We start from the raw sequence: 15715 nt of genomic DNA on the forward strand, positions 1-15715 counted from the left end.
CAGCATCATTTCACAAATGAGAGTTTAAGATTCTGAAGGATTCCTCCAAACATAGACTTGTTCATTTCATTGCAGACCTTCCTTTTCTGCTGGTTAGGAATGAGGACCAGAAAAAAGAAAATAAGTAGAAGGGGTTATATTTCAGGAAAATACATCTTTCTTATAAATAGTGGAATTGCTGTACTACCCATAATGATACATCTAGTAAAAAATCTTTAATAAACTCCTGATGTCCTGCTTCATTTGTGCCAGACTGCAGTTCAAGATAGGCATTGGAAATTTAAGTTGCCCTTCAGAGCTGGACCTCTAGTGGCTGTCATTTCACCTGCATTTCTGTCAAACGATCATGATGTTCAGGCACCCACCTCTGCAATGAAACTGTCTTGCTACTCTGCTAGTCTTCAGTGTCACCTCTCTCCTCATGACTTGCCAAAACTCATTCCATGTTACCAAAAGAGGAGACTATTGTAGTATATGGATGTCTGAAGAGCTACTGGAGAGATGCATATTCTTTTTTTTAGTGTTTTCCACTCCATGCTCTTTTAAGGTTCCCCTAAATCATCTTTGAAAGCATTCAAACATGCTTTTCTGAGAGGTGAACAATTAAGTAGGATTGAACTAGGTTCTAGCTTGAAGTATTTTTTAGCTCTGTCTGAATAGCTTTTTTTTGCACATGTTCCCTTGTGTCAAGAATACGTATATGTAAAAGCAAAAAAATGAGAGATAAGGGTACTCAGATAAAGATGATACAATCTGCTTCCTACCAGGCATGTTTCCAGTTAATCTCCAATCGATAAAGTCTCATCCTTTGACACTTTGGCTTTGCTAGCAGCTTGTATTGGTCAGGTGTTGAGGCCAGAAGCTTGTAATGAACTCATGTGTGCACTTGTGCTTCCTACTCCCTCTGCTCACCTCTGCTCCCTCTTCCCTTCCACTTGTGCAATTCAACACACTTTTTCCTCCTTCTGGTAGGATTGCAGCACTCACTAAATCCAGGTCTAAACGACAATCTGGTACAGCATCATGATGCCTGCAGTTAAATCAAACGCTCTTCCCCAAAATCTCTTCCACAGCAGCCTGCGTGCCTATTTGCTGAGTGAGCTGCTTTGTGAGTGGGGCAATGCAGAGCAGGCAGGCTGGAGCGCTCCTTGGGCTGCGGTGGGAAGGGGGTGTGTGCATGGGAACATCCACTTAGACACCTGCAAGGGGGCTTCTGTGCCCTGATCTCTGCTCATCAGAACTTCTTAATTCTCTCTCTTGCTTCAGCTAGGCTCTCACATCATTCAGGGGTATTTTTGGTACCTGCTGAATACCAAGCTGCCATCTGATTATTTTTTTTTTTAATAATTTTTAATCTTTTCTGTTTGGGGTAAAAACAAGCTGTGTTCAAGCACTACTTCATGTCTAAAAATAAAAATTGGCTTTCTAAGTGCACAGCATACTCCCTCTCTTTCTGCCTTTCTGTCTCCCCCCACTTCCCTCTCTCTGCTTCTTTCTGCCAGAGAGACTCAGAGGGGGTCATTCTTGGCAACTACTGAAGATGGATCTTAAGTGGTGCACAAGCACACACATAGCAATTTGGCACACAGCAGGGGCTGGGGGCGGGAGGCATTTTGGATTTGTCAGCTCATCGGCACAGCTAGGTTCTTGTCAAACAGCAGAAGTTGCACAAGTCTCTGGTGGCTGACATGCAATTGATGAAGCTGTGTTGGTTTGGAAAAACAAAGATGTGAGGCCACAGGATCATTTCCCCGCCCCATGCTGCATCGCAGTTGACAAATCTGGTCACAATCCAGTGTAACCTCCTCAACACCCATTCTCTTGCCTGTCTTGTGTGCCCCAAATTTTATGTCAATTTTGATATTTATTCTATGCCTGCATATCTTCATTTTCTTGTCTTTACATATCAGCAATTCTGTTAATTTGGATTCTGTGATATGAATGGCTAGGAAATTTTAGCGACCTTACTGTGGTCAGTGCAACTTTATGCCCAGGGAAGATTTTGTCAAGCATGGGGACTTCCAAAAGGTGATACATGTACCATGGGAGTTACAAAGGCTGCTGCAAAGCAGTACCCAGTACAGGGCTGAACTCAGAGCTGGCTTTGCCAGTATTGCTGCTGTCATTGACATGGTATTGATGGCCTATCAAGAAGTATATAAAAATTAAAAGTGTATTACGTTCCTAGTCTAGGAGCTGAATATACTGTGCATAGCATGACACAGACTTCCTTTGATGAGATGCCTTACACTTTCCTAAACTTCTTTTCTTTTTTATTTCTTTTTATTATTTTTTTTTATTTTTATTTTTGCATGACTCAGAGATGCTCTATTTGTACTTGCAAGCAAAAAGCAGTGGGGCTTTTTACATTTTGTGCCGTTTGGGAGATGGGCTTTCATCTGCAGGTAAAAATATACACTGTAGTTTTGGATATGCTTGTCTTCCTTCCATGACTCTGTCAGTTGCTTCAATTCATGATATTAGAATTTCTTTAAGATGTCTCCACAACAGGCCCACATAACAATGTAATTAGGTTCCTGCCTTTACCTCTGCTGTTGTAATGTTGAATCCTAATGAAGGGAGTATGTGGATGCTGACAGATCCCTGGTTTTGTGTGTTCACAATCCTACCCCTAGTGCAGCATTGCACTTTGATATAGTGAGGGGCTGCTTCTCTGAGAGTAGATGCAGCTAAGTCCTGAGAAGTTATTTTAGAAACCATTAAGCCAATCTGTCACATAAGGCTTGGCCTGAAATTAATTTTGTGCTAAGCTGATGGTCAATCCACCCTTCCCCAGTGTGGTAGAGATGGCATAATTAGACTTCTGTAGGAATGTCTAGACTTCTTCTAGGATGTTCTGGAAATCTCACTTTGGAAGCAGTTCAGAGGAGCTCAGCCTTATCTCCCAAAACAGAGCCCCGAACATCACACACAGCATTTTGCACACCGGATGGAGCACTTTGAGTATTGCTATTTTTCAGATGAACCGATACACTTAAGAAACTGAAACAGAGCAAAAATGTAATGATTAGTATTCAAAGATGAGATTAGATCTATGTGCATCAAAACATTCAAATTTTTGTTTGGATAATTAAAGGGTGGCTGACAGAGTTAAAAAATAAGCCTCTAGTCTAGTGATTAAGGCATTTTGCCAAGCTAAAGTCCTGTTGTGGAAATATGTGAATATTCCTTTGTATATACAGACCGGCTGGAAACTTTCATATAGCTTTTGTCTTATAAAATTTATTCTACCTATTCTACTAGAATAGCAACAGTATTAAATTGCAGACATCTCCCTCAGAGTGCTTTGTAGCTGCAGCTGGGTGGGTGGGGCCTTTTGTTGGGTTCAGTTCCCTTTAGACAGGGAAGGGAACATATTTTTTTCATATACCCTGTCACAGCTCTAACCACCAGGTGTTTTGGAAAAAAGGAAGGAAAAGAAAGAAGAGAGACATAATCTGTTTCTTTGATTGGCCAAATCTTCACTATAAACTACAGTCCCAGCTGTTTAGTTCTGCTGTGACAAAGTACAGCCAAGTAAACTCAATACAGATATTTGGAAGAGTTGTATTGAAAACTAGAGGCATCTCCACAACAAGACGAAGCCATGTGTGTCTTTTGAGCATCCAGCTCTTCTGGATCTGATCATGTCTGTTTTTGTCCTCTCATACCCTTGGGAGTATATTTCAAGGGGTTGGAGGGGCTGGACTAAAAAATTATTTTCTTTTCATTATTGTAATATAGATTGTCGTTTTCATTATTTTAATATTGATTCTTCTGATAGTAGGGCATAGCAAGCTAGGTCAACAACATCACAGGAGACCATACACTCGCTAGAAGATCTATGATACTATAAAAAAAAATCAACACATGTGAGAAAATGCAGTAGTAGGGTAAAATCTCTTGTGGGAATTGCACGCAAGCACATCCAGGTCCAACACTAGCCTCCTGCCAGAGCCTGAACAGCTTGTTTCATGTTCTAAGGGCTTGCACAATATTGAGTGATGATACCAGCTGTGCTCAGGTTCTTGAATTACAACTAGATGGTGGCCATCAGGGGACACACCGTGCCTGCAGGAGTGGTTGGCTTGCTGCTAGACCAAAAAGCAGAGGGTTGGAAGCTGAGGCTGAGAAAGAAATAAGTAATTTCCTGAATCTGATATTTATTTTAACTGTCTTGGAGAATATGGCTTTGCATGCCAAAGTTTTGTTCTGATATGCTTATCTGCTAATGGTATATGCTGGTATATTGTCCCATATATAATAGAAGCTTAAAGCAGATAGTTAAATCCCAATATACTTGGAGGTGACATAGTCTCTTACCTGCAGTCAAACTTTGAAGCTAGATTTGGGTTTCATTTAGCTTGAATTATTTGTGATGAGAATTCTAGCTGAGGACACACATTTCCTGAAATAGATATACAACACATGCCTCAGCCACAAAGATCACTCACTAAACTGATTTCTGGTCCTTTCCTCTTTTAAGGAAAGCTCTAATTTTCTTCCACAGTAAGCTTAATGCTTTTGACAGAAACCAAACAAAGCAAAAAAACCCAATTTAAGTAATTTGTTTATGTAGGTGGCTGCACATGGTCACTTAACAGATTGTGTCACATGAAGACAAATCAGACTTCCCATGTTCCAGTTTGATATGTATTATAAGGACTGGAAGAAGTGGATCTGAATTCTGATTCCTTAAGAAAAATGCTCCTTTCTCTAGTGGGCTGGATTACATAGCTTTCATCACCTCACACCTTTCCTATGAAAGGCCATAAAATACAAGGAAAATTTTCCAAATCTACCAGCAATGCTATTTGAAAGATTTAAATGTTATTTTTATTTTTTTTAAGATTTAGTTTAAAGATAGATGTTCTTCTTAAATGGAAATATTTTTATACTGAAAGACTGGAATGATTAGTCAGGGAATGAGTAGAGATTATTTGGCTATTGCAGTCTGGCAAGCCCATCTTGATTTGGTCGTGTAAACAAACAATACATCTAGCAGGGAAGGAGAGAACCTGCCCAAATCTTGGCCTGATTTATATATTACTATCAAAAGAGAGACTTGGCTGTGGAAATTAATCAAGTTTCTTTTCCCCAAGGATCAAAGAGGTTACTCAAAGGATGCAAGGGGAATGTAGGGATTCAGCTGTGTCACATTTTCTCTCTAATTGAGCTGTCTAGGGAGCCTCCCACGTTTTGCAGAAACGGAAACATCCAGTTTCATTTTATCTTTCTCAGACTGCAGCAGCCAAGGTCATGCTACGTTTACTTTTGGTGTTTGTCCCTTTAATTCTCCTACGGTTTCACAAATCCTTCTCATGTATTTTTAAATTTTAGCATATAATCACATTTTTTTTAAAAGGCACCATCTGGTCCCTGACACGGTTTAAAATAACAACCCAGCCAGCACGCAACCAGCAGCAAGACTCTACACCTTTCACAACCAGTATGAGAGTTCCCCCACCTATTTTTCTCCACAGACACTGTCACCATCAGATTTCTCATTCCAGGTCTTGCAGAAATTAGGGTCTTGCACCTCTTGCTTTCTATCTTTTTCATCTCAAACGTAGTCATTTTACAGAAACAAAATAGATGCACCAGAGGAGCTTACAGCTAGCATTGTGGAAGATCTGCTGTAAACAGCTCAGTCAGAGAATTTGGAGTTGGAGCTCACGTTTAGTGAGCTGCCCTTTGATGCTTATCACTTCTGCAGTGCATGACTTCATTGTGTCCCCCGGGTGCCTGGAGACCCTGCAATATCCACAGAACAGAGGGAAGCATGCTCTGCAAAAATTCCTTTTAAAAAAAAAGTTGCCGCATTCTGCAGGTGTTTTATTTTAAGCAGGACATTAACATGCTATGCTATCATTCAGGTTATGCTGGGCAGGAAGGTTTTCTTGATTTTGATTTTTATGAGTCACTTATAGCACTAGTCTATTTTACCTTCTTGCTGCATGTAACAGCCTTGTCTGTCATGATGCTTTCCCAGTAGCCACAAATCAAAGCATGCCACTAAGCAGTGTGATTGTGTGACTGTCACCCTCAGCACGGCTGAGGCTCGACCTGGCGTTTCTTTTCTAGCTGTTGGAGGACATGAGGTTATCGATGCCAAGGTAGCAGAGACAGTAAATACAAATACATCCTTTCCTATTTGCAGCCAGCAATTTTGAATGGACCAAAACTACTGCTGGAGACAAAAGCAGGCTAATGTGATGAATGGGAAAGGACTGCGCAGGGCTCTGGGAGTTCTGTGTAGGTTATCCGTCTGGTGGGATATTCACTCTTTTTTTTTGCTTTCCTATTAACTAAAGGCCAAGCTGAACAATTATTTCCCTACAAGCTGCTCTGCTCCTGGATCATGCTCCCGTCCCCGCTGCTCTCCCTTGGTGCTGGCAGCATGGGTGGTTAATATTAGCTGCACAGCTGATTGTCCTGGTTGGTGCCCTGCAACAGGTGCAGGACGGCCGCCGCACTGGAATCCCGCCCGGACCGATGCCGGCACTGGCACCAGCCTACCCATTATATCAGGAAGGGCCACGTCCCGTCGCCACGATGCCCCGACACCCTGGGCTGGCCCCAGCTGTCTGTGGGACGTGGAGCAGGGTGATAAGTGCCCAGGGAGGCTGCTGTGGAGAGAAGCAAACCGTGACTCCTCTGGAGTGGGAAGACGGGAGGCTCCTGGATGGGACTACTGCTGTGTGGATGCGGTAAGGAGGAGTTCTCGGCAGAGCCCCAGGCTCATGTTTTTTTGTCATTGTTCTTAGAGGAGGGAAACACACATAAACAAATACTGAAAATCAAGTATCGGCACTGTGAAATGAACAGACACAGGTTGCATTTGCTCATCATGTTGGCTGTAGTTTCTTTACAGCACAGTATTTGGGGGTTGCACTAGTTTCAATAAGCATTTTAATTTTAGAATGCTCCTGTGAAAAGTTACTTTCAATTCCAGTGGTGATTAGATGGTGATGATATGTTTTAATAATAAACATGTGAGAGATATAGAGAAAGAAATCAAATATGCTGGCTGCACTTGTGGGGAGGGGAAGAAGTGTTGTTGTTCTGCTCTAAAATTATCTGATCTGGCTGCTCTGGGGTGATATCTAAGGTCTCCCATTTCCTTTTTTATTTTTCTTTTTTTTTCTCCCCTTTTTTTCTTTTATTTTCTTAAACCATAATAGCATTTTTTGGTAAGAACAACAAAATATCTAGGTGGGATTTGCATAGTATAAATGTTAGAGAGAGGAAGAGGAAATCGAAAGACCTGTAATGTTTCACAGGATCACTTCTAGTGTCCTGTTGCCTTTATGTGACCCCTCTCCACTGACTGTGTGAAGAAAGGCAGGGCTGTCAGGCAGATCAGAAGGAGATCTGTGTGCTACAGTGTGAAGTCTGCTGAACAGTGTGTATGTCTACAGTGCCATGCCTGTGTGCATGCTCAAGGATGGAGAGAGGCAGGTTTCCTTAGGGAGTCGAGCAGGCTCTGTCTGCAATGTGGTACCCTCTGTGTGCTGGAAAACAGATACTGCTGCTGCTTCTAAATTAAGGAAAAAAGCAAAAATAAAAAAGAGGTTCATCTCTAAATCCAGCGATTTCTGCTCTGAATTGGTCCACAACCAAGAGCAGTGGGTCAGCCTGAAGTAGTGCTCCTGGAGAGTTAGATTGATGCAAGAGACTGAAATCAGTGCAATCTCTCCCTTGATTATGTTAGGCTTTGGATCAGCACAATCCTTACTATTTCTATTTCTATCTACGTGTAGCTGTGAAACAATTTTTTGGGGAGTTGTGGAATAAATAAGCTCTATCTGGGCCAAATAAATACAACAGGGAACTGACGAGAAAGGTCCAACTACATAAGTGCCAGGTGTTTCTAAGCGTAGTCTAGGTTTAAGTTCCTTCCAAGAGACTTTTTTGATTGAGGCCATTAAAATTTGGACATAGTCTCGACATGAAAGAAAGAAAATGCCTTTTCTCAGTGCTACTTGTGACTATTGCATGTGGGATTGTGCCTCAAAGCATGGCTCTTTGCTGCAGGAACCATTATGTTTTGGGGGATTGTGAGATCCTTCCTGGGCTAGTGCCTCTGCCTGAGGACATGGTGATACTGTAACACTATTACTGTCCTGCTGCTCCTGACCTCTCCACAGCCAGCACTGTGCTGGGGGCTTGACGTAGTTGTTTGGCAATGAGGACACTATGTAAACTATGATAATCCCTTACATCTCACAGTGCCTTGACTCATGCTTCCAGCCAAACTTTTCTCCAGCTCCCTCTCTGTTTTCCACCATCCACCCACACTGTCTTCTATTCCTCTTATTTTGATACATGAAGCAGAATTTGCTGTACCTCAAACTAGTGCTTCAGCCATGCCTGAGCAGGAGCTCCCGCACAGGGATGGGCCAGCTGGTGTTTTGCTGGAGGGAGATGTGCCAAGGCAGAGGGAAGATACATGGATATACCCCCTTGAAAGTCATTTATTTGTGACTTTGAAAGGGTCTCTCTAAGGAGCTCACAGAGAAGCCATTTGTAAATTTGATGCCAGTTTTGAAATGCAATACGAAAGTGAATTCCATTGCCACGAAAATTGGTAGCTCCAAGTCCCTCAGGAGAGGTGTAGCAGTCTGTGTCCCTGGAGAGTCAGATGTGTCGCCTTGCAAAAGATCTTGTATCCAGGTAAGAAAGCACAAATGAACATGTGGATCTCCAGCAGTGCTGGGGACAGGAGAGCACATTATTGAAAATTTTATTTATTTATGAAACTGTTATGATAAAATGCTCAGAGTTACAAAAGTTTGAGAAGAATAAAATGTTTATCCCACTTTGTACACAAATCGGTGATCTTGAATAGAAGTTAGAGGGTGTATCCAAATAAGTTTTAAAATTAACCTTTCATAACCAAGCAGGTCATGCAATCATCACTCAATCCACACATTTTTTTATTTTTTGTTTTAATTAAAATTATGTATACTTTTCATAGGAAAATGACATTATGGGTTTATGGGCTCCTGTATTACATTAGGTAGAGCACAATACTCCTAAGTTACCCTCCCATCATTCTAATAATTTCTTGGACATTTAGTTTGTAATTTCACTACAACATATAACAAGAAAATCCAGTTACATTTCTAAGTAATATGGAACTTCTGTTACTGTAAACACATTACCTCATCAGAATTATTTTAATTTGCTGTTAAAGAAATAGAAGAATATACTCTAATGATGTATACATCTAGACAGCAAGCAATACAATCCCTTTTATTTTTTAAAAAATAACAAACATCTGCCTTTTCCTATGCCCTAGGAGTATATACACTTGTATGCAATTAAGACTATTATTTCTGTAACATACATAAACCTTGGCTAACTACTCATAAAATTGACCCTTTTATGATCCTGACAGCACTGCTGGTGAAGCTGATGATGGCCAAGCATTCAGTCAAGGTATCTCTTGGTCATAAATTAACAATCTTGCACTCCTGTGAATTTGTAAAGGAACACTTCTTTCTTCTTCTGGCACAGAAAATGTGATGATGGCCTGTTCCCTCCTCACCAAGGTCTAGGGACAAAGAGCAAGGGAGAAAGGCTGTTTGGCAGAGAGACCGGGAAGAGAAGACCAGGACAGATTTTCTACCAGATGCTCCCCAGAGCAAAGGCAATATCCAGACAGATTTGTCTACAACTATAGTTGTGTATTTTTTAGAAATTCTCACCTCCTAAAAATCAAAAGAGGGAATCGAAGTTACTGGAAACATAGAAAAAGAATGCATGAACAATCTTACTGGGTGCTGAGGAGGTACATCAGTGGAACTACATGACCCACCCTTCAGGCAGGTCTGAGGAGGACACACCCACGTGGAGCTGAGTCTGTTGCTGTTGAGGTGCCTCCTGTTCTTGCCTCTCTTGTTATTGACAAACTTCACTGGCAAACTAGGGTAATGTTAACATGTTCTCACTATACATGATTACATTTAGACGTCTTTGTCTTGGATCTAGATCTGTTTCAGATCTATCTAATTATAGTTTTCCTTTGTAACTTTTCTGTCAAGTTCAGGCAGAACTTGCTCCTCTGCTATGATGGCAACTTCACCTTTGCTTGCACTCTTACCTCTTGCCTTCAGCAATTAAGAAAGGCTAGGTAAAAATCAGTGTATCCCAGTCTTCAGGCTAAAAACATTTGTATGCGTGTGTGGGTAGGACAGGCTGGGAGGCAGGATAATTATTCAAAAGGAAGGAAACCTTCATCCATTTCTCCTTCAAGGAAGAAGGAGGTGAGGTGTTCATAAAGCAGTTGGGTTGGATTCTCCTGTATTAAGACAATATACTAGGAAAGGCTCATAAAGACAGTGCCTCACTGAACTCTCAGCAACACATTGACTGCTCCAGGCAGGTCAAGTGGTAATGGAAGAATGACGAAATGGAAAACAGCAGCAACTCAGGCCCCTGGAACTCACAATGGTGAATCCCTGTGCAGTGCAAAGGCCCAGAGCAGGAGCAGGGTAGGTGACTACTAGTGATGGATGATGTTGAGACCTCAGAGAGAAATGATATAATAAATGTTGGTCTGACACAGTAGGAAATGTTTACGTAGTGAAGTGACGGGTAATAAATAAGATTGTGTTGCTATAGATCCTCCAGGCAGTGCTGGAGCACAAATACTTTCTGATTTTCTTTCTCTAAGGAAAAAAGGTGGAGAGACAAGGACTCTCTTTGGTAATAGCCAGGCATGAAAACTATGTTTGCTGCATACAGTCAGTGTAATCTAAGGCTTGATACAGATCCAAGTCAAGTACAGCTGTAGGTTCTCAGTTGTCATAGCTAAGGTTACAAAACAACTTCTCTCGCAGTTTGTCTAACGTCACTGTCTGGAGCAGAGGCCCCACTGCTAAATCCATTGGTTAAAACATTGTCTTTTCTTGCACTTGTTATCAGGGCTGCCACGATGATTGGAACAATCAGTTTGCCCCAGGATTGACTAATTATATGTGATACATGGTAATATATAGAGGGATACAGACTCAGCTTCTCCCCTGAAATTTCCAAGTGTTCATGTTTATCATTTACTATAGGTATTTTTCAGGAGGGGAGGGTTGTTGGGTTTTTTTTGGTGGTTTGTTTATTTGGGTTTATGGTTTTTTGTTGTTTTGTGTGTAGTTTTTTTTTTTTAGTTTGTTTTTTTTTGTTGTTGTTGTTTGAGGTTTTTTTGTTTGTTTGTTTGTTTGTTTTATATGAATTTTCCTCTCTTGCTTATTTTTATTTTAATCGAATACCAGAAACAGACCTCTGTTGCTGCTGCTGCAATCATTAACTAGGGAAGCTCACCATGCTAGTTTTTGATAGGTAGATAAATGCCTGGATATAGCATTACAAATTAATAACTACTTTGATTAAGAAACCTATTAATTGCTTTAGCAGTCTGGAAGGGATTACTCAAGAAGCAGGTTAGCATCTCTTGTTAAAAAAAAAAAAAGGGACTATGCTGGCTATATTTTTAACATTTTGAACTAGTTTTGGAAGTCTTGCCTATAACCAGTCTTGCCCCTGAAACCAGTGAAACCAAGTCCTCTCCTTTTTATTTTTCTTATAAACACCTAAGGAATGTATAAGAAATTTCATACTGATTTTTTTTTTCAGTATGTATCTGAGGGTTAGTGAGCAACAAAGGAATGAGAGTACTGAAATGGATCTCTTCCTAGCTGCAGTGTTTAAGGTCTTGTACAATGCCTTTCAGAATATTTTCTGTGGGCAATTTTTGGTGGCTTTCTCCCCCTTGAGAATCCTCCTTCCTGTAAATGCCAGCTATCCTGCTGTCCATGTTTAAAGGGCAACTATCCTGCAGGAAAAATAACCCCCCTAAAATTTCCCTTTTACACAATTGAGCTCTAGTTTCCAAAGATTATCCTGAAGAAACTGTGAGCTTTTGAGGGCCACTGGTAATTAGGATGGGGATATTAGTGAATAAGGAAAGACCAGAAGAGCACCCCTTCCAGATGGGGTGCTGGTGTCTACAGTGGGACTGCTAGGACTGTTCAAGTGAGTGAGTGGTTATAAAATCAGCACATAAGTAAATGACATAGTATGTGTGTTTTTTCACACATTTGTAATTTTAGAAGCTTTGTCATTTCAATGTCCTCTTGTGCACCTAATTGCATATCTCCCATTTTTTCTCATCCATGGTAAGGGTTTCTGGGACTTATAACTTGGAAGGGAGGGAGGACTATTTTGGAACAGGCAAATAGTGACTTATGATTTGACTTACAATATTAGGCAATGGCCCAACAGTTGCTATATAGATCTACCGAGTACTAGTGTTTAGAAAGTGAAATCTGCAAAACAAAACAAAGCTTTTTTTCCTGAACATACCCCTTAACTATGGTAACTCAATGTGGCTGGATAGATTCTTGCTCTTGCCTGTGCTTGGCAGTACACTAAGCCAAACTAACTGGATTTTAGGATTACTTGCTGTTCAGTACAGCATTGGCACCACAGGATTATAGCACAGGACTTACCAGCCACTGGAGTATACAATATTAAATCCTGAAATATAGTTTCCATAGTATTGCATTACATTCTCTCCTCATCAACCCAATGTTCCCTAAACCCTGTATTTTCAATGAACAAATAATTGTTCTACTACAGATAACTCTAATAGGGTTAAACCTATTTGGTAAGAAAGACGGCATAGTTTTACATAAGAGAAAAATGGGGGGGGAGAAAATATGTGTGTGGGGAGTTGATAAATATATACAACACAGGTTGGTTCCAAAATCATATTTATCTTAATTATAAGAATATGTTCGAGAGATAAAGTTTCCCTAAAAGATAACTAACTAATAGAAGTGGTTTTCTCTGGTTTGCTGTTGCTAATTTTATTTGTAGATTTTATATGCTTTACAGAGTGGTTGTCAATATGGTTATCCCCACTTTACAGATGAGGGATCCAATTTCTTGAAGACGAGAAAAAAAGTTGGAGGGCAGCACCAGGTCTGCTGCCATCCATACTATGTCTTCTTGGACTTTCCAAAGAAGATTTTACTGCCATCCATAACACTGCTCCCCATTGCAGATCCAAACAGCACACACATATTTGGGGGTTGGATTTCAGCCCCACTGCTCTCCTTTTGCTCACAGTGCAGTAATGAACTGAAACAAAACATTATTCCGAGGGCTGTGTGGACTTTGCTAATGCCAAGGAATAAGTAAAGCTTATTTGTCATGACAAGGTGATACTTGTATATTAAGCCAGATCTTAGGCTGTTAAACAAGAAAATCTTTCCTAATTCTCATTTCACATAGGAAACAAAATTACCGAGAAAGGAAAAAAAAAAATCAATATTTTCAAACTGGGAATGTATGTTTATCAAATTTCCGAGAGACTGAAGGCAAAATACAAAGCCTCACATAACAATTAAGTTTGAGGAATTTTGCCTTGATATTAGAATCCTTTTGCCTTTTCACACTTGCAGACATTGGGAACATAAAAGCAGTGTCAAGCCAGTAAGGTGCAGAGGGGCAGGGAGCTGAACTGGTTATTACTATCGCAAATGTTTGTCAAGCCCTGAACAACATTCTGAATTCAAAGCCCCATTGGTTGTGAGAGAAGACAACATGTGGAGGGGCAAGAGCTGTTGCTTTGATTGGCACTGGTTGTTTGTGATGGTGGTGTTGGCAGGAGACAATGTCAAGAGTTTAAGGCCCTCCTCTTGCCGAGATAAGTCAACAGATATGAACACCATCTCTGGCTTCAGCATGACCCAGGCAAATACAATCAGAGTCCCAATGTCCTTTGGTAAACCAGACTGTCAAAGGGTGGGAAGCATAGCTGAAATGATTTTTTAGAGAAGGCCGTATCTGAATAAGCTTATACTAGAAGTTTGTCAGGAAAGCTCAGGAGTCCTCTGTGGAAGTTTGAGCTGTATTTGGTTACAGGAGAGGATAGGTCTTGGTGTGGACTCTCCTTCTCCTTTGCTAGCCTGGGAGATAAAGAAGGGCCCTGAGAAATTTCAATATTTCAACCATGTGCTGTTAGAGCCTGAACTGAAATCACAGGATCATATAGCATATTTGGATTATCAATACTTCTGTTACTATTTTTACTTTTGTAGCAGTATTTATATTGGGAGTCCATATGCTTCACAAACTGCAGAAGAGATTGGTATGCCTGTTTTACAGAATGGGAAAACAGCTTCCTTAGGCAGGCTGATCACCAAAGCAGTTTTGGTCTGACTTCTCCTCATAAAACCTTTTTCTGCATTGCAAGGAGGCTTCAGTGAACATCACAGCTGAGATGAGGATGGTTTTGGGTAGCAGATTATGGGACAAAATCTTCCAGCCAGAGCTTTCATGAACAGTATTAGTCAGAGTAGACATCTTCATGTTTGGGCCTTGGAAAGGGTGATAAATCAGTCTTAAATGAGCAATTTTATTGATAAATACCTCAGTCTGTGATGTGCGAAAGGATCTGGTGCTTTTCAATGAGTGTAAACTGATCTGTGCCTTAGTATCTAGATGATTCACCAAAGGAAATATCAGAAAACTGAAAATGCCTCATGACAAATGGTCAAATGCAGCTCAGGGCTGATTCTATTGATATCCTGAGTATTCGTCTCCAGATCATTAACTATGGTCAGAGGTGTCTCTGCACTGCTCAGACTCAGAGCCACCAGCTCCACAGCTCATCCCAATTTTTCAGTCTGTTATTCAGAGTGAGGAGATGGGAGACTACCTATTCATCTAGCTTGGGATCCTGGGGAAGAGCAGGGACCAAATCCTCCTCTCCCTTCTGCAGCTCCTTGCCTTCAGGCATTGAGAAGTTTAGGAGGGACTTCCTGAACAGTGGGGCATCCCAATAATCCTGTTTGTTAGCCATGACCCTCATGACTTTGTCTGGTCCCCATGTAGGCTTATTTTATACTTTATGGCCTCTGCAGCATCCTGTGGCAGTGAGTCATAACTTAATTACACCTTGTGTGAATAGGTTCAATGCTGCACTGGAACCAGCAATTAGTACTTGCAGTGGTGATGTAAAGAGACATTTTCTGTGTGAAATGTACTTTTCATCAGAGCTACCCCATGAGAGGAACTGCCTGTTGTAGCTCGCAGGAAATAACAGTTTCAGGGGGAGAAGGGGCCACTGCCAGCCATCATGTTGACGATGAGCCAGAGGAGATAGTTAGGTACTGTCAGCGTGGTGTCACACACCTCTTGCTACCAGCCATTGGAACAATTAAAAAACCCACATTGCTCACTGAACTCCAACTGCTTATTTGGTTCACTGTGGCCATGGAAACACCTGACCTATTTACACCTTCAGCAGAGTGACTGGTGGTTGGTGGAAGCGAGGTGGGAAAAGCGGAATGCTTTGAATTTGGACACTGGAGACTTTTAATTAAGATGGTGTGTGTGAATGACTGCCTGTGTGCTCTCAAGGGAGAGTTGGAGGAACGTGGCTCCAGCAGGCCAGGGGTTCCTGCACTAGTGCAGCTGTGCCATCGGGTGCTCCTTAAACAAATATGATTTGCCCAGAGCCTTTGCTTTGCATACATAAAATAACACTTTCTTACCCACCATTTCCAAAGGTCTTGTGGGAATTCATTCTGTCACTTTGACAGCAAACTACTTCACACTCTCTCTGCAGCATTCATCCTTGAAAAGTTCCCTGTAGCTGGGAATCAGCTTGTTCTACCCAGGAAGGAACAGAGAGGAGACTCATTCT

General features: G+C 41.2%; 1 protein-coding gene across 13 annotated transcripts in view; it reads left to right on the forward strand.

The window, feature by feature from the left end:
* ARPP21 (cAMP regulated phosphoprotein 21) overlaps window positions 1–15715 on the forward strand; it is a 288954-nt gene that overhangs the window by 87636 nt on the left and 185603 nt on the right. For 8 of the 13 annotated variants that reach the window (XM_051768560.1, XM_051768572.1, XM_051768574.1 and 5 more), the window contains exon 1: window positions 6520–6710. The exons of 1 other annotated variant lie outside the window; for it this stretch is intronic. The gene's annotated coding sequence lies outside the window, so the exon portion shown is untranslated. Of the gene's footprint in view, window positions 1–6517; window positions 6711–15715 lie in introns of those variants that run through there. 4 more of the 13 variants (XM_051768564.1, XM_051768580.1, XM_051768573.1 and 1 more) reach the window with 2 other exon arrangements.

The sequence above is a fragment of the Manacus candei genome, unplaced genomic scaffold (genome assembly GCF_025592945.1).
Source record: "Manacus candei isolate 608988 ecotype Guabito, Panama unplaced genomic scaffold, ASM2559294v1 h1tg000095l, whole genome shotgun sequence".
NCBI lineage: Eukaryota > Metazoa > Chordata > Aves > Passeriformes > Pipridae > Manacus > Manacus candei.